The sequence below is a fragment of the Myotis lucifugus genome, unplaced genomic scaffold, assembly GCF_000147115.1.
Source record: "Myotis lucifugus unplaced genomic scaffold, Myoluc2.0 scaffold_7, whole genome shotgun sequence".
NCBI lineage: Eukaryota > Metazoa > Chordata > Mammalia > Chiroptera > Vespertilionidae > Myotis > Myotis lucifugus.
The window spans coordinates 8603678-8623954 of record NW_005871055.1 but is presented as its reverse complement, the minus strand read 5'-3'; the positions used below and the strand labels follow the sequence as shown (position 1 = coordinate 8623954).

Sequence of the window (20277 nt, the reverse complement as noted above, 5' to 3'; positions counted from 1 at the left end):
CGCCGGTCGGTCAGCCGCCCCGCCGAGGGGGTGGCCGCGGCTCGCGCCCGTGGCCGGCGCTCCCTCCCGCCGGCGCAGCCCCCTCGCTGCCTCCCGCGCTGCCGCACATGGAGCCTGGGCTCTGCGGGTCCCCGCGCCTACCTTCTGCGAGCTGGGCCCAGGCGGGCGGTGGCGCCCGCAGAGGGGGGTGGGGACCAGCCGGGTAGCTGACTGGTTTGAGGGTGGGGGTTGGGGGAGGGTAGGATGCGCCAGGACCATTTTCTTCTATTCCAGAGCTGTCCTTTGGACCAGTCGTGCTGAGCTGTTCCAGCTCATGCCCCTGTGACTGCTGGCATTTGGAGCAAGCCGAAGGTGGACAATAGTTGGCCATCTATTGTGTTGAGGCTTTAGAAGAGACATTGTTCCGACCCCCGTTCACAGGACCTGTTTTCTTAGCATTTCTTGTTTGTAATGGGGGTGCACTTAGGATTATTTCTTTGACATGTTTTACTGGAATAAATGGAATACATAGGTTTATACGGCCTTGGATATGCCTCTTGCTCCAAGCTGGTAGAATTTCGATGTGGTTACAAAACTGTAAACATTAATGTGGTCACTCAGTTCGTTGCTACACAGCATGTTGCCATTGTCTCATTCAGGTGACATAAGCAGGTACTATTTGCAAACTCGATTTATTAAGGCAGCGCTAGAGGTCTCTTTGCAGCTACTAGAAGCAATGTAATGTAATGCACAAACTTCATTGGGACTGTGACCTCCGGATTTGTTAGGAGGGAAGTAGTTTTAAGTCCACAGCCTCCTTTTCTAATACTAGGTGACATGATTTGCAGTTTTGTCATTCTTGCTAAGGGCCAGTGTGAATAAGAAATGCATTTTATCCTCTCTTAAAGAAGGAAATATACCATTCAGTGTAGAAAACAGACAAAACTCAGGCCATTTTTCAGAGCTATAAATTTACATACTAATTGGGAAACAACTAAGGAAATACTGTGGAATTCATAGACAAATATAGGTCATCTGTCTCTGTCCTGGTCATGGTTGTTACTTTTGTGAGAAATACTTCTAAGCAAAAGGAAAGTTATGAATAGCAGCAAGAAATTTTGAAACTGCCTCCTGTTATTGGTCCACTTGATGATAGGAATTAATTTTGAACTTTCTCTGTCAGTAATTGTTCTTGAAGCTTACCCCTGTTATAAAGCAAAACTTACATAGTTTGAAAAATACCCATATTGTTTATACAAAATTCTTTCTTCTTGAATATTGAGACAGGTTTTTGTCTTATTATTTGCCCCTACTTTGTTGTGTGAGCTCAGTGATACCTAGTAAAAACTCCTGCACATAATAGATACATAATACATACTTACTGATGGCCAGAATGTAACCAGTGACTTCTAGATTAATGACTGCTAACTAAGCCTTTCAGTCTGAAAATATTAGTCACAACATTACATTTCCCAGGATACATACATTAGGGTAACTAAGGCATGAAATAACAGGTATTCAAATGGTAGTTCTATGTGGTAGACACTATACTAAGGCTTTATGATACCTCATTTAATCCTTATAACAAGTTTATGAACTAGGTATAGCATTATCCCCACTTTACAGGATGAAATTACTGTAGATGGGGAAACTCAAGTATGCACCCTGCACAAGGTCACAGAGTGTGGACATTCGTTCACTAATTGTCTTGGGTATCTAACAATGTCAAGTCTTGGGGAAGGAAAAGGGAATAAAATTGAGCCTGTATCTCAAAGAGGTTTACAGTTCAGTAGGAGTGATAGAAAAGTAAACTGATAATTACAATGCAGTTCATCAATATGTGTATTCTGAGAATGCATAAGAACCTAACTTGGAGCTGAATGGTCAAGGGAGATGTTCTAGTTGATTCCTAGTGGATGAATGGAAGTGAGTAGATCCTGAACAGTGAAAGAATGTTGGCCCGGAAAGGGAGAGGGCCAACAAGAAGCATTCCAGACTTAAGGAAACAGTAATTGAAGTGTCCTGGGAGATTGTAGTAAGACTGCTGAGAGAGAAGGGAGTGCTGGAGATGTGACTAAAGGGTAATCTGGAGTCAGATCTGATCAAATGCCTTTATTGTGGATTTAGGTATAACTAAACTAGACACCATATCTAATTTAGTCTTATCCGTTAGAAATTATATTACATTCAAAACTTATACTATACTGTAGCTCCGTGACTAAGTAGTTGAGATTATCAGGCTTGTTTCAAAATAGTGAAATATGCTTTGATGAGATATCATTCCTACTTTTTCATGTATAGCATAGACGAAAGATAAAACATTGTAAATAATACAACGAGCTGATATACAAAAAAAGATGCTAGGTACAAGAATAAAAGACATATTTTCTAAAGAAAAATAAAAGTGTAGAGTTATACCAAGGAGTTATGAGTGGGGAGAGGTAATTTCATAGTCATTCAATCAAGAATGGCTTCATAGAAGAGAGGTTGGTGACTTTTGTAGGAAATATGCCCTAAACTTGCACAGGGCACATGAGAAATTAGTGAATAAAGATCTGTTGAACTATTAGATAGTTAGGTGAAAAAAGAAGAGAGTGAAGAGATGAGACCGGTGGTCTGAGAATATGTCTGTGGCAAAAAGTTGCTTAGAAACTTCTTGATGGGGAGATCTGAAGGAATTTATTTTAGAGTAGAAGGTATAATATGATTAGAACAATGGGAAAAGGTGATGCAGTCATATCTAGAATTCTGGAGTGCTGTTATCCTGTATACAATGAGGAATTTTCTAAAAAATTGAGGCGGGGGATGGTCATGGTCATAACATGGAATGAAGATTTGCATCTCCTCCTACTGTTTCTCCTGTCTCTTCCTCTTCTGTGTAAAGTGCACAGAAGATGAAGAGAATAAAGATTATCCTGAAATTTACAGGGGAGGGAGTAATTATCACTGATAGCAGTTTGAAACTTGGATAGGGAGAATGGATTTTGTAGCTAAAACTAGGAAACACATAGTGAAAATAATTACTTTTATTTGGTCTGGAATGTGTATTTTAATACCAGACATTTTCATGTAAGGCATTTGGTTCTTAGGCTTTTTTCTTTTTTAAAAAATATTTAAACTTTAAAATATATTTGTAGAAAAGTACACAAAACAAATGTTCCATTTAAGACTAAGTATTCACTTGTAACTCACACATTTAGATAACCACCATCTAGGTCAACTTTTTCTTGTACCTGTGTATACAAGGATGTGATATTTTCATCAGTAATGATAACTAATAATAATTTTTAAAATCTTAACATTTATTGACTGTTTACAATGCACCTACACCAAGTGCTTTATATGTGTTATGGTGTTTAGTCTTCACAACAATCCTCTGAAGTATATACTATTGTTATTTACATTTAGAAGGAAACTTGAGGCCTGCAATTCTTAAGTAACTAGCCCTAAATCACAGGGTAGTAAGTAGCAGAGCCTAGACTTAAAGTGAAGTAGCATGACACTAAAGTCAGAACTCTTGCTCACTGTGTTAAACTGTCTCTCCACTGAGTGGAGCCTAAGACTTGACCTATGTGAAAGTTAATTTAAGGAGAAAATATGTAAGAAAGTTTGAATATATCACAGAAATTCCAATTTTGGCATTTTAAAACCTTGCTAATAAAAATGTTTGACATCCTATTTATCATTTGATTTATTTGCCTTTTTTTTCTTTTTACTCTTGCAAACGTTCCTTATTAGTTAGGAGCTAGTTGGTTGGTTTCAATGAAAAATAGTAACCCATTTTCTTGGGCTTAACACATAAACTTTATCCTATAGTTTCTAATACTAGCTGTATATATATGTATATATTTTCTCATTTGCAGATTCAACTAGCGCTAGCAAACCTGCTTCTCTCTCTGGAACCTCTGTTGGTAGAGGGTACTATCTAATAGTTCAAGCTTAAAACTTTATCCTGGACTCCCTTCCTTCCCTTTTCCGTATTAGTCATCTGACGAGCCTTCACATTTTTACATTTATTGCCAACCTTACTACCACTGCCCTAATTTAGGCCCCTGTCATTCTCACTCATAAAAGTGTGATAGTACACCTGGTTTTTTGTCTCTGATATCTTCCTGCCTCAGTGTATCTTGTGGATTGATCTTTCTGAAATCTTTGCATAACTTTCCTGGTAAGATTATTCCCATTGCATTCAGGATAACATTAAAAGTCCTTAGCATGCCACACATAATTCCACAAAAGGCCCTATTTTTTCTATCTCACCTACCCCTACCACTTTTCCTTATAGCTCCTTTGTGCCAGCCATGATATACTAGTAGTATTTGAGATGGTGAAGTAACCAGCACAGTTTCCTCTCCATGCCTCTGTACATGCTATTCACCTATATACCTTCTTTTGCCATCTCTTTAGTGGGGCTCACTCTGGCAAACTCAGATTCCTTCATATATCTCTGGAACACCAAGATCACAATTCTGCCACATCATGCCATTCTAGTTCTCCATAGGACCTTTCCTGGTTGACTAATAGCATACCTATTACTATTAGTTCCTTTTCTTTTCCTTCTCTCTAATAATTTCCTCAGTAAATTTTCCTTTGCCTCTTTGGGATAAATTGCTGTGATGTACAACAAATTTTTTAAAAGTATGTGGGCACTGTTAAGAAGCTCACTGAGGGTAGGGACCTTGGGCTGTGACTGATGTTAGTGACCAGTATATAAAATTTAATAAATATTCTTTGAGAAGAGAAACTAGATAGTAGACTTGAAAACACTCTACATTTGGGAGTGAAAAGCACACTATTATTCTAAGATATTAATTTTTTGGGTGTTGACTTTATGGCAGTGAGTGATATTGTTGCCAAGCCCTCCTTTGACAGACTTTCCTGCTGTGATGTATTTCTGTAACATGAACCAATTCATACTTGAATGGTTAAGAGGAATGATGTTGGTTAATGCAAAATTCATTTTGGTTCCTATTTGATTCTTACCAGCACATTGATTGTTTAGCACTCCCAACCAAGTAAGAGCGCTTGAACACAAACAATTGAAGTACAGGAACACACAGTTGCACACAGCAAGCCCAGCAGTATGAACACATTGCCCATTCACTCATGTTCTACCTCTTGGCTTCATTTAACCATATGTTCCGTCTAAAGGTGCTTATTGCCGCAGCTGTCTTTTGTATTTTCTCTTATGTATTTTCTCTTTATTCCTGATTTTGCAGAACATGAAAATTTTTAGGAATCTATATGCCATATAGCAGGTACACTATGATGTATTAACAGCATATAATCTTTTCTGTTTTTTGTATCTCATTGACTACTCTTTTTTAGTTGGTTTTGCCAACTCTTCTTCCTGTGCATTGAGTGTGGGATTCTTGGGATTCTTGTCTGTGACTCCCCAGTATAGACCGTTTTTCTTGCCCACATTAGCAGCTCCCTTAGTTTTAACCATCATTTCTGGGGGGAGGGAGGAATTTAAATCTGTTTTAATCTGCTGTAAATTAATCACATGAGCATCACATCAGTTTGTCAAGCTCAAAGTGTTTAAAGTTACGTTCTGCTTCTCTCTTTTTTTCCTTTTTTGTTGTTTATGGCATCATTTGCACTGTGAACTGAACTTGAAACTTGAGAGGTTTCTTGGACTCCTTCCTCATCTTCCACATTCAGTCAGATGCTAGTCATGTATCTTGAATCTCTGTGCTGTCTCTGGATTTTGGCCCTGCCTCTGTATTCCACTGCCTCCAGCCTACTTTCAACCTTTATCACCGGGCAGTTTAAAAGTTGCCTCCAAAGTGGTATTTTCTCTCCAATTTATAAGATTTTTCAGTGAGCCTGATACCTGATTATTTCTCCAGAGTCAACTTCCTCCCCCCACCCTCCATACCCCTTTAAGCTCTGGCAACACTGAACTTCTTATATGCTTATATATAATCTGGAATCCTGCCCTCCTCTGCTTGCCAATGCTATTTCTATTCTCAGAGCTATTCTGCTGACTGAATATCCTTCCCTGCCTCTTGTTGCCTGGCTAATTTCCTACCCCTCTTAAATACTCAACTCTGAGAAATCTTTCTGAGTCCCCTTCATTCTCCCAGGTTGAGTTAGGTACCCTTCTTCATTCCTGGAAGAACTCTTGAGTATATCTTTCTCATTATAGTTGTGATAATATGTGTTAATTATGTTTTACCTGTTTCTCCTCCTACATTGTGAGCTTTTTGAAGACAAAAGCTATACATCCTCATTGCTTATTTCCTAGTACAGTGGCTGGAACAAAGTAAGCATTAAAATATATTTTTAATTTTTTTTTTATTGACTTCAGAGAGGAAGGGAGAGAGAAATAGAAATATCGATGAGAGAGAATCATTGATCCGCTGCCTCCTGCACACCCCACACTGGGGATTGAGCCTGCAATCCGGGCATGTGCCCTGACCAGTAATTGAATGAGGGCCTCCTGGTTCATAGGTCGACGCTCAACCACTGAGCCATGCCGGTTGGACTAAAATATTTCTTGAATAAATAAATCCATACCAGATATCACCAGCCCAGTAATTTTTCTAAACTATATTTTTGAAGTGACACATTAATCTTTTAGTGCCTTTTCCTACTGCTTCCCAAATCTAGTCTAAACTTCTTATTATGATAGGTAAGGTATTAGATTAAAACACATGGATAGCATGGATAGTGAAATAATTTTTAAAATGTTCTTGTTTTTAATCATAAAAATGTTCTAATATATAGAAAAATATATTAGGCCCATATACATATCACTTAGATTTAATAAGTCACAATTTGCTGTATTTGCTTATCATTTGTTCATCTGAATATAGCAGATATGGCATTTTATTTCTGAAGACTTAAGGTATCTTCTGTAAATTATAAGAATGTGTTCTTGCATAAATATCACATTACCCTGACACAATAATCCTATGTAATAAAAGGCTAGTATGCAAATAGACCGAATGGTGGAACAACTGGCATAACCGAACAACCAAACAACTGGTCGCTATGATGTGTGCTGACCATCAGGGGACGTGTGCGGAACATGGTGGGTGTTGGCTGCAGCAGGATAGTGGAGCAGGTGAGCGGTGGCCAAGGTGGGGCTCCAGTCGCTGTCATCATGGCAAGCTTCTGGTGGTTACTGAAAATTCTTTGCTCCCACGCACCACAGTCCCACCTGGCGCTCGCACCTGCTGCCGGCGCTGGTCCCGCTCACATCCACTGCCAGCACTGGCCCTGTTCACACCCACAGCCAGCGCCAGAGCCACTGCTCATACCCGCTGCTGGTGCCGGCACCAGTCCTGATCACTTGGCACTATTAGTGGGTGCAAGTGGCGGCTGCTGGCCCTGATCACCCATGAAGGCTTCTCTACCTCCCCCTGCTCCTGAGGGGCGATTGGGGCAGCAGCTCGCACTCTCTGACAACACTGGCCCCACTCACACCCACTGCTGGCACTGGCCCCAATCACTCCACGCTGTCAGTGGGTGCAAGTGGGGCCGGCACCATCAGTGCGTGGGAGCGGCAGCGGCGGCGGGAGCGGGGCTGCCGGCAGATGGGACTGGGGGCCATGGCAGGAGGGCCTGGGCGTGGGCTGGGCAGGGGCATGGAGGATGGGCTGAGACTCGCCCCTGTGCCTACACAGCCTCGCGACCCACAGTTCCTTTCAAGGTGCACGAATTTGTGCACTGGGCCCCGATTTTTTAATAACATCTAATCCAGTCCATATTTAAATTTCTCCAGTTGACCCTTAATTATTATTGTTGGTTTTTTACATTTTGTCTTTAGAAGCATAATTAAACAAGATCAGATCACATTTGTTTATGTTGTTTAATCTAGAATAGGCTCCCATCATTTCTTTAATTGTAAAATACAAAATTTACCGTTTTATGTATTTTAAGGGTACAGTTCTGTGGCATTAAGTACATTCACATTGTTGTGTAACCAGCATCACTTTCCATCTACAGAACTTTTTCATCTTCTCCAACTAAAACTGTTTCCATTAAACAGTAATTGCATTCTTCTTCCCCTTCGCCCCAGGCAGCTTCCCTTCTATTTTTTTTTTTTTGTCTTTATGAATTTAACTACTCTAGGAACCTCATATAAGTGGAATCACATATTTGTCTTTTTTTGACTGGCTTATTTCACTTACCATAATGTCTTCCAGGTTCATCCATGTTGTAGCATGTGTCAAAATTTCCTTTTTATGGATGAACTTACTCGATTGCATGTATATACATTTTATTTATCTATTCATCCATTGATGGATAATTGGGTTGCTTCCACCTTTTGGCTCCCATTTTTTTTCAAATGCCATCAATTTGTGATGAGGTCAGTGTTCTTATGAAGTTGAATCACATGAAGTTACCATTTTTGAGGTTCAAAACAGGCAAGTATCAGCAATTTCATATGGTTCAACCAAATAGAATGAATGTCCTAATTACTGAATCTGTCCATTTCTTTGTGGTGTGTCTTAACTTGTTTCTCCTATTTCTTATCACCCTCCTGATTTTCTGTATACAGGAGGTTAGTTTTAAAAGCTGGACTATCTTTAGTTAAATACTTCAATTGGTGATGCGGTGTACTTCAGAATATATCCCAATAGTGATGCTAAGATTGATCAGAGGGTTCAGATGATAAAGAATAGTTTAATAGTCATGATGTCATAGTTACTGTATTTGATGGAATGTATTTGAATTATTTGTTGAGATGTGATATAGACAGGCTAACATCTGAAGTGAAAAAGAAAAAGTAACCTGACTTCTTGGTATCCAGTAAAGGAGTTAGAAAATGTAACTTCAAAGTAAATGGCATTCTCTTTCCATGACTGACACAATTCCTAAATTGACTTTTTGTTTTCGTAGTGTAAGATTTGGCTAATATTCTCATTTCCAAGTCTCTATTTCTTTAATTTGAAGGTAAAGCAACATTAAAAATATAAGGAGGATGTAGCTGTACTTCAGGGCAGTTTTGAAAATTTTGTCAGATCCCAACATTAACAGTTGAAATATGATATGCCCAGCCACCATGGCTCAGTGGTTGAGCGTTGACCTAAGAACCAAGAGATAACAGTTTGATTCCCAGTCAGGGCACATTCCTGGGTTTCGGGCTCGATCACCAGTGTGGGGCATACAGAAGGCAGCCAATCAATGATTCTCTCTCATCACTGATGTTTCTATCTCTCCCACTCCCTTCCTCTCTGAAATCAATAAAAATATATTTGAAAAAAAAGTTAAAAATAAATCATGACTATATTTACTTGAAATGTATTCTGAATGGTTGAGTTTTCTGGGTTATAAGTTTACTTGTTTATATAACAGATTTTATTTTGAAATGCCAATGTTTCTGAAAATGTCCTATACATTTCTCTGCCTTCTTAAATAGAATATAATTTAGAAAATAACAATTATATTCTGTTTAAGAAGAGAATCACCATATGCATGTAGATGTTGGTTTTTGCTTTTACTTAAGTCATGCCTTCAGGATTTTAGATTTGTCAGAATTTTGTCCTTATGCTTGTGGAGTTTTTACTCTTCACAGTTTTTTTGCCTGTTCTTCCCTTGCTCTTAGTCTGTCAGTGTTCTCTTTGTTACTGTCAGCATGTTTACTTATAGTAGCTCCTCTCTTTTATTTTAATTTGATGCTTCATGTATCCTAGTATCCTGGATAACAGATTTATTAAACACTTATTTAGCATTTGTTATGTGTCAGGCAGTCATTGTTAATGCCAAAGATTAGAAATATGAATAATATTGTCCTTCCTCTAGGGCAGCGGTTCTCAACCTGTGGGTCGCGACCCCTTTGGCGGTTGAATGACCCTTTCACAGGGGTCCCCTAAGACCATCCTGCATATCAGATATTTACATTACGATTCATAACAGTAGCAACATTACAGTTATGAAGTAGCAACGAAAATAATTTTATGGTTGGGTCACAACATGAGGAACTGTATTTAAAGGGCCAGAAGGTTGAGAACCACTGCTCTAGGGAAATTCATTTAGTGGAAGAGACTGATACCTAAGCATATACTTAGTGTACAGCATAAGTTCTATAATACAGTTATATAATTTGCAGAGTACTATGAGAGATTGGAGAAAGGGAGCGACTAACTGTACCTGGAGAAATTGAGAAAGGTTACACAGATCACACTTGAACTAGGTCTTTTTTAAAATGTATTTTTATTGACTTCAGAGAGGAAGGGAGAGAAAGATAGCAACATCAATGATAGGAATCATTGATTGGCTGCCTCCTGCATGCCCTCTACTGGGAATCGAGCCCCCTCCCCACTCTCCCCAGCATGTTCCCTGACTGGAAATCAAACCGTGACCTTCTGGTTCATAGGTCCATGATCAACCACTGAGCAACACTGGCTGAGCATCAGCTAGGTCTTGAAGGATGTGTAGGAGTTTGCCAAGACAAAAAGAAAAATAGCATGAATAACAGTAAATATGTCATGGAGTCTTTTTTTTTCCTTTCTTTTTAAAAAAAATATACATTTTTTAATTGATTTCAGAGAAGAAGGGAGAGAGAAAGATAGAAACATCAATGATGAGAGAATCATTGATTGTCTGCCTCCTGCATGCCCCATCCTGGGGATCGAGCCTGCAACCCAGGCATATGCCCTGACCGGGAATTGTACCATGACCTCCTGGTTCATAGGGCTTAACCTCTGAGCCACACCGGCAGGGCTGTCATGGAGTCTTAAAGGCATGGTGTGTTCAAGCAACAGTTAATATGGTGACATTACATCTGTTCTCACTTCTTTGAGAAACAACATTCTGATTTGGTCTTTGGAAGCTGCTCTTCTGCTATTGGATAACTCTTGGTGGCATTTATTTTATTTTATTGATTTTTAGAGAGAGGAAGAGAGAAAGAGAGACATTGGTGGGTTGCCTTCCACATGCACCCTGACCGGGAATTGAACTGCAACTTGGGTATGTGCTCTGACTGGGAATTGAATCTGTCACCTTTTGGTGTATAGGACTGTGCTCCAACCAACTGAGCCACACTGGCCAGGGCACTTGGTGGGATTTTTAATCTTAGTACTCCTGCATCTGGTTAGTTAAGGTGTCTCATCCTTTCTGGATAACACAAATTAGATCAATCAAATGCTGAACCTGCCCTTTTAATCTTGAGTGAGCTAATGCTGGGAACTAAGTGATTCATTCTGGCAGAAGTGCTATAAAGAAATCTTCCATTAATTCCTGATATCTAGAACTGTGGAGTTGCCTTCATCCTGATTTTTTTTCATAGAACTGATTCTTTAGCTTTTCCTTTGGTTCTTTGAATTGCTCTATATTCTTCCAAAAAATCTTCCTGCCCCCCTGCCCTTATTTCTTAAATTAATTGAAGTCTGTTTTTATTGTTTGCAACATAACTGAGGTGATTGTCCTGTTTTGCCCACTGGTTTCAGTGTCCAAACCAGGAAATCCTGGGCAAACCTTAACAAGTTGGTCACTCTGCTGTAATTGAAACAGTTTGGGAGTAAAGATAATGAATTTTGGGAACCAAATGTTCACATGGAAATATTCAGTACACAGCTGAAAATAATGTGTATAGAACTAATTTTTTATTTCACTCAGCAGTTATTTGAATTCTGAACTAAGTGTGGGGGTAAAAAGTGAAAATGATAACCAATAATTGTCGAACACTTAATATGTGCAAGGCACTCTGCTTATAAGAATAACTAGAGGCCCGGTGCACAAAAATTTGTGCACTCGGCGGGGAGGGGGTCCCTCAGCCCGGCCTGTGCCCTCTCGCAGTCTGGGACCCTCGGGGGATGACCACCTGCTGGCTTAGGCCTGCTCCCCGGGGGATTGGGCCTAAGCTGGCAATCAGACATCCCTCTGGCAGCCCGGCAGCCCTTGGGGGACGTCCACTTGCCAGCGGGGAGCAGGCCTAATCTGCAGTCAGATATCCTTAGCGCTGCTGAGGAGGCAGGAGAGGCTCCCACCACCATCGCTGTACTGGCAGCCATCAGCCTGGCTTGTGGCTGAGCAGAGCTCCCCCATGTGGGAGTGCACTGACCACCAGAGGGCAGCTCCTGCATTGAGCGTCTGCCCCCTGGTGGTCAGTGTGTGTCATAGTGACCAGTCATTCCCAGTCTTTCTGCTGTTAGGGTCAGTTTGCATATTACCCTTTTACTATATAGGATAGAGGCCTGGTGCACGGTTGGGGGCTGGCTGGTTTGCCCTGAAGGGTGTCCCAGATAAGAGTGGGGGTCCCCGTGGGGTGCCTGGCCAGCCTGGGTGAGGGGCTGATGGCTGTTTGCAGCTGGCCTCACCCCCCCTCAGGGTGCGTGTCCCCACTGGGGTGCCTGGCCAGTCTGGTTGAGTGAGGGCCGTTTTCAGGCTGTCCGGCGACTGAAGCTCCCAGCCTCTCCTTTTTTTCTTTTTTTCTTTTTTTTATTCTGGGATTTATTTACCTTCTATAATTGAAACTTTGTTGCTGTCACTGGAGCTGAGAGCTGGGCTCTTGCTTGCTCCAGCTCTGAGGCCATGGCCTGCTGAAAGCAGGTATCTGGGGTTTGTTTAGCTTCTATAATTGAAACTTTGTTGCTTTCGGAGCTCAGAGCCGGGCCGCGGCAGGCAGGGAACCTTGGCTTCCTCCATCACTGGAGCAAGCAAGCCTCCTGCTTGCTTCAGCTGCGTGGCTGCCGGCCGCCATCTTGGTTGGCGGTTAATTTGCATATCGCCCAGATTAGCCAATGGGAAGCGTAGCGAAGGTACGGTCAATTACCCTTTTTGTCTTTTATTAGATAGTATGTTTAATAATCCTCACAAATATTGCCATTATACAGATGAAGAAAATGAGTTAATTAATTTGCTTATTAAGAACATAAACTAGGAAAAGGTAGAACCGACATTTAGTCCTAGATTTCCTCCTTTAAAACCCTGTGCCCTTAATAACCATTCTCCTACTCTGCCTCAGGGTTCCTTCTCAAGTATTGGCTAGACTAGTACAGAAATGATGTGAAAGCAAAGAAATACTTACTATAATGGAATTATGTAGAGAGTACAGTGGGCACATAGAGACTCAGCAAGGGTGAGTCAAGGAAGGCTTCATGGAGATGGTTGTGCTTAAGCTGAAAGTAGAAAAATGTCTAGATATTTCTTCGGTAGTAAGTCTTAGGTGGGGGCCTGGAAGTAAGAGACAGCATGATATGTTCTGGGGAACTAAAGTAATTCAGTGTCTACTACAGGTGGAGTAATTGGAAAGTTGGATAGGATAGGCAGGGGCCAGATTGTGAAAAATCTCTTCTCTGGGGAAAATTTTAGATAGGGAAGTGAGTTTTGTTCATTAGAACTATTGCTTTGGCCCTGGCTGATTTGGCTCAGTGGATAGAGCGTTGGCCTGTGGACTGAAAGATCCCGGGTTCGATTCCGGTCAAGGGCACATGCCTGGGTTGCCGGTTTGATCCCCACTAGGGGGCGTGCAGGAGGCAGCCAATCAATGATTCTCTCTCATCATTGATGTTTCTCTCTCCCTCTCCCTTCCTCTCTGTAATCAATAAACACACACACACACACACACACACACACACACACACACACATATATATATTTTTAAAGAGCTATTGCTTTGGTTGTATCATAGCAGATGGGTTGGTGAGGATGAAAGCAGCCATAGACAATAGGCAAACAAATGGGTGTGACTATTCCAATAAGCTTTATTTACAAAATCAGATAGAGGGCTAGATTTGGCTTACAATCTGGATTTGGCTCAGTCCATAGTTTGCTTACCCTGTTCTAGGATGTTGTGGACATTAGTAAAGATTTGGAAAATAGTTCAAGAAATGATTAGAGCAATTAGAATGATAATATAAATGAGGGTTTATGGGAATAAGAAAAAAAGAGGACTAGGGGATTCCTCTCACATCATTTTAGGGGACTAGTGAAAATTCCACTGTAGGAAGCTTATAGCAAAGTAGTGTATCAGAACTTAGGGCAGGAGAGTTTCCTGAAAGAAGGGCAAGAGTTGCAATATCAAACTCTGCAAAGATGAGAGGTATAATGAGGATCTGAAATAAGCCATTCATTTTATTTGGCAATTGTGGACCAATGAGAAGTGGAAAACCCAGGAAGTGGTGGAGGCTGGAAGCTAGATTATGATGGGGTAAGGAGTAAGTTGGAGTTGAGGAAACCAGTCAGTGGACACTGAATTTAAAAATTGATAATTATAGGAAGGAGAGACCACTGGTTAGCTTGAGAAGGAGGTAGGGTGAAAAGGAGGATTTTTGTTGTTTCTTATTTCTTTAGAAGGGTGGGATTAACTACTGCTTGTAGGCTAAATTGAAGAAACCAGAGCAAAAGAGACTTAAGGACCTAGCTAGAAAAGGAATAAATGATTGAGCCTAGGGTAACTGAGGAACTGTTAGGGAATTGAAGTAAGAGATAAAAGTTCTGGTTAGTTTTGAAGGAGTCTCAGGGGGAAAAGGCTTGGAGAAGTACAGACAGATGTGAGGATGGGCTGCAGTAGGGTAGGGAAAGTGAAACAGATTATGTCTATCTCTTCACTTACTAGTTTTCTATTCTACTTTAAAAGTTAAATATATTTTTAAAGGGAAGAGAAGATGAAAATATAAATCATGATTCTAAATAAGTTAATTTCAGCATTCAGATATTTATAAGTTTTAGGGAGAAAGTTTATAAACTGGTAATTCCCAATTAAGGCTATTATACTATTTAATGATGAAACGCAAATATACTCCTGAATGAGCATAACTTCTTATTGACTTAAATCCTTCATAGAAGTGACAGTAATTTAAAATGTTTCCTCACTCCCCTTGCACAGTTTAAAGTTACTGTCATGGACTATGGTTGGTAGCAATAGTGTGGTTTTCAGTTATGCATTGAGTTCTGGAAACACTGGTTTTGCTTGAAATAAAGGAATTGATACTTGGATGTTAAAGTTCTATAGGGCTGGACATTTGCTTTTGTTCTCTAAATTTAGTGAATGTGGGCTAATACAAACAAACATCTTATTTATCTTTTTGAGCTTTTGAAATTTTGGGAAAGTGGAATGTTTGAGAGACTTGGAGTTAAGTTAATCCAGTTTTGGAATACAAAGGGGAAAAGTACATGGGCTATAGGCTGTGATTATGATCTCTGCCTTTGAGGGGCATTTAATCTAATGGGGCTTGCTTTTTTCCTTTCCTTTCCTTTTGTTTTGTTGTTTTTTTACAGATACTGCTAACTTGATTCTAAAATTCATATGGACTTGCAAGAGATCCCTCAAATTGCCAAAACATTATTGAGAAAGAACAAAGGTGGAGAACTCATATTTAACAATTTCAAAAGTTACTACAAACCAACAGTAATCAAGACTGCCCAGTACTGGCATAAGAATAGACATATAGGCCAATGGAGTAGACTTAAAAATCTAGAAATAAATTCTTATATTTACAGATTTTTTTTGTAAGTCAGTTGATTTTCAATGAAGGTGCCCAAACAGAGCAACAAGGAAAAAATAGTCTTTTCAATAAATGGTGCTGGGACAACTGGATTTCTACATCATATAAAATTGATCAAAGACCTGACTATAAGAACTAAAATTATAAAAGTCTCAGAAAAAAACAGAGGTGTAGATCTTCATTACCTCAGATTAGGCAGTGTTTTCTTAGTATGACAGTAAAAGCCCAAGTGACAAAAGAAAATATCTAAATTGGACTTCATCAAAATTAAAATCTTTTTTGTTTCAAAAGATATCACCAAGAAAGTGAAAAGGCAACCTACAAATGGAAGAAAATATTTGCAAATCATATCCTATATAATAAAAGGCTAATATGCAAATCAACTGAATGGCAGAACAACTGGTCACTATGACATGCACTGACCACCAGGGGCAGACACTCAATGCAGGAGCTGCCCCCTGGTGGTCAGTGCACTCCCACAGGAGGAGCGCTGCTCAGCCAGAAGCCCTGAGCTGGGCTCATGGCTGGTGAGCTCAGTGGCGGTGGCGGGAGCCTCTCTTGCCTCCGCAACAGTGCTAAGGATATCCGACTGCTGGCTTAGGCCCGCTCCCCGCGCCCAGTGCACAAATGTTGAATGTTGTGCACCAGGCCTCCAGTATTTCATAAAGGATTTGTATCTAGTATATATAAAGAACTATAACTCAAAAGTAAAAAAAGACAAATGATTCAATTTAAAAATGGACAAAGGACTTGAACAGATAGCTCTCTAAAGAAATTATGCAAATAGTCATTAAGCACATGAAAAGACCCCCAACATTATTGATCACTAGGGAAATGCAGATCAAAAGCACAATGAGATATCACTTAATGCTAAAACAAACATACAGACAGACAGATAATAACTAGTGTTGGGGAGGATATGTAGAGATTGGAACCTTTCTACACTGGAGGGATGTAAGATAGTGTAGCCACTTTGGAAAACAGTTTGGTAGTTCTCTCAAATATTAATTATAGAGTTGCCATATGACCCAGCAGTTTTACTCCTATGTGTATACTCAAGAGAGATGAAACATGTACACAAATGTTTATAGTTGTATTGTTCATAATAGCCAAAAAGTGGAAATAACCCAAGTATCCCTCAGTTGATTAATGGATAAATAAAATGTGGTATATCCTTACAATGGAATACAGTTGACCCTTGAACAATGCAAGGGCTAATGGTGCTGATATCCCACACAATTGATAATTCATTTATAACTTTCGACTTCCCAGAAACTTTATTCATCCTTCAGTATCTGCAGGGGATTGGTTCTAGGACCACCTCACCACCCCCCCCCCCCGGTAGATACCAAAATTCGAAGATGCTCAAGTCCCTTATATAAAGGATATAAATCAATGCATATAGTTGGCTCTCTGTATCACAGGTTCTCAGCCCTGGTGGAAAAGACTGTTTTCATTCGCAGTTTGAATCCATGGATGGGATACAGAGGGCTGACTGTGTATTTATTTGGGGGGGAATCCGTGTTTAAGTGGACAAGGGTCAAGTGTATTATTCATCATTAAAAAGAAATTAGGAAATAGTAGTAGGTACACCACTCTGTATTAAAAGCCAATGAATTTGTACTTTAAATGAGTGAATTTTATGGTAGTGAATTATATCTGAATAAAACTGTTATTAAAAGAAAAAGGTAAATTATACCTAATACTAGCACAAATTACCTAATGAAAGAATTTTCAGAATGGAAAACCATATAATAAGAGTTCTGGCTTCTAGTCATGATGTGCAGTACCTTACACAGAATTACATAACAATTCTAAGACCTGGACAAAATATATTAAATTTTTCATTGAAAGGCACTGGGAAGTAATCAAAAGCAGGCAGGAACTAGAGGGGGAGCCTATTCTTATAACTAATAAAATTCATGAGTTGAAGAGTTTTTGTCTGAGGATATTTCTCAATCTTCCCACTTCTTAGGACAGAATGCTATAGCCTTATTGGCTTGCTTATCAGCGTACAGAGTTCCAGGCTGACAAAGTAGGGGAGAAATCCAGGAAGATTAGGAGCTGCAAAGGGAGTGAGTCTTAAAATTTGCACATAAGATCTGCCTGAATGTTTGGCACTCTGATATACTGTGCCTTAACTGGTGGCAGTGGTGGTGGTGATAGCGAGGTATGTGTTTAAAACTCCTTTAAGTTTTTTAAAGGAATCCCGTTGTAAAGTTATTTATAAAGTGAAAAATCTCACATCCCTCCTCACTTTTTAAAATTCTAGTTGATATCTAGAACTATAGATGCAATGGAATTGGAATATATTTTTTTGAGGAGGAAAAAGAGATTTCCATTTTTTTTCTATTAGGTTTACTATTAAACTTTCCCACCCCTGCTTTATATTTTAAATTATAGCTAGCAGACCAGTGGGACTTACAGAAAAGGAGGTTTAAATTTTTCTATTCATTCTTAATTTCCCATACTAGGCAAGAACTTTTACATCAAAATAATGCTTGGCTTCCATTCAAATAGCAAATTTAATATAATTTAATGTTCTGCTATTTAGATTCTACGTTGTTTGTGTTTTTGAAAGACCAATATTTGTAAGTTTCAAGCTCATAAGCTATATTTGTGAGAAAAAAACAGTCACTTAAGAAATGTCATCTCTTCTGGGAAATCCCTCTGATATTCTCAGAGGCAGAACTAGTTGGTGCTTCCAGTGATTACACACAATTTAACCCATACTTAAAGTATAGAAAAGATTAAAGAACAAACTATAGGGAGAAACCAAGATGGCGGCATAGGTAAACACCGGAAATTGCTGCCTCGCACAACCACTTCAAAAATACAACTAAAAGACAAAACAGACATCATCCAGAACCACAGGAAGGCTGGCTGAGTGGAAATTCTACAACTAGAAGGAAAGAGAAAAGCACACTGAGACTCAGAGGAGATGCGGAAGTAAAGTGCAGAGGTACGGAGGCGCACGTGGAAAGGGCTGGCAACTGAGGACACGGTTGTCTTTTCCAATCGAGAGCGAGTCTCAAGCTCCCGACTGCCCTGAACTCCAGTTCCGGGCGAGTCTCTGGGGGCCCAGACTCATACGGGGAGAAACTGAACTGTCTGGCATCGGTCGGAACTCGAGGGCGGCTTTCTCTCAGAGGTGCTTGCAGCGATTACCGGGACACTGAGACTCAGGGCCTCTTAGGGTAGGACTGAGGATCAGCCATAGCTGCTAGCTCCGGGCTGTTGATCCCCTGAGACCCCGCCCCACCCAAGCTGTGCCCAGAGGCTTTTGCATATGAAAAGCCTGGCCCTTTGCAATCTGAAAATTACCTAACAAACTGCAGCTGGGTCAGAGAGACCCAGAACTTCCAAAAGAAGGCCCAAGGCCCCACAGCAGCTTGCATTGCTTCACAGCTGGGCCTCATCTGGGCACCTCCAAACCCCAAACAAAGAAGAGGAATCTGCAGATCTCTGCGTAGCTCCTGCTGGGTAGCCTCAGGCAGAGGCTAAATTAGCACCTCCTTAGAGATCCAAGAGCCAGTGTACCCAGTGGTCAGAGTGGGACCATCCAGATTGCAACTCCTCAGATCCATAAGGGACACACTCAGGGGGCAGACTCAGTGAGCACCAAAGCCCCACTGAAGCAAGTCTTGTCCCAGAAGGGTGCCCCAGCACAGAAGTTCTCCCACTGTAGACACAGCTGATTCTCACAGCCAATTGGCCTGGAAGTCAATTCCTCTCAGTGATACCTACAACAATCAAGGCTTAACTACAACAAGACTACACAAGGCCCACAAAGGGGTGCACCAAGAGTGTCCACCTCAGGTAATTGGGGAGGCTGAGCCACTGGGCCCTATAGGACACCTAGCACAGAAAGCCATTCTATCAACACAGGGAAGCATAAAAAATGCAGAGACAAAGAAACAGGTCACAAATGACAGAAATGGAGGAAAGCAAACTACAGGATATAGAGTTGAAAACCACACTTATAAGGTTTTTCAAGAATTTTCTAGAAACCGCCAATAAATTTAGTGAGACCCTCAAGAAATCTAGTGAGACCCTCGAGGATATGAAAAAGGACCAACTAGAAATTAAGCACACACTGACTGAAATAAAGAATATTATACAGAGATCCAACAGCAGACTAGAGGATCGCAAAAATCAAGTCAAAGATTTGAAATACGAAGAAGCAAAAAACACCCAACCGGAAAAACAAAAAGAATCCAAAAATATGAAGATAGTGTAAGGAGCCTCTGGGACAACTTCAAGCGTACCAACATCCGAATTATGCGGGTGCCAGAAGAAGAGAGAGAGCAAGATATTGAAAACCTATTTGAAGCAAGAATGACAGAAAACTTCCCCTACCTAGTGAAAGAAATAGACTTAGAAGTCCAGGAAGCCCAGAGAACCCCAAACAAAAGGAATCCAAAGAGGACCACACCAAGACACATCATAATTAAAATGCCAAGAGCAAAAGACAAAGAGAGAATCTTAAAAGCAGCAAGAGAAAAACAGTTAGTTACCTACAAGGCAGTACCCATACGACTGTCAGCTGATTTTTCAACAGAAACTATGCAGGCCAGAAGGGAGTGGCAAGAAATATTCAAAGTGATGAATAGCAAGAACCTACAACCAAGATTACTTTACCCAGCAAAGCTATCATTCAGAATTGAAGGTCAGATAAAGAGCTTCACAGATAAGAAAAAGCTAAAGGAGTTCATCACCACCAAACCAGGATTATATGAAATGCTGAAAGGTATCCTTTAAGAAGAGGAAGAAGAAGAAAAAGGTAAAGATACAAATTATGAACAACAAATACACATCTATCAACAAGTGAATCTAAAAATCAAGTGAATAAAAATTCTGATGAACAGAATAAACTGGTGAATATAATAGAATCAGG

General features: G+C 40.3%; 1 protein-coding gene across 4 annotated transcripts in view; it reads left to right on the top strand.

Annotated features, from left to right (window-relative positions):
• Positions 1-20277, top strand: part of KPNA3 (karyopherin subunit alpha 3) — a 108144-nt gene that overhangs the window by 299 nt on the left and 87568 nt on the right. The window lies entirely within an intron of this gene.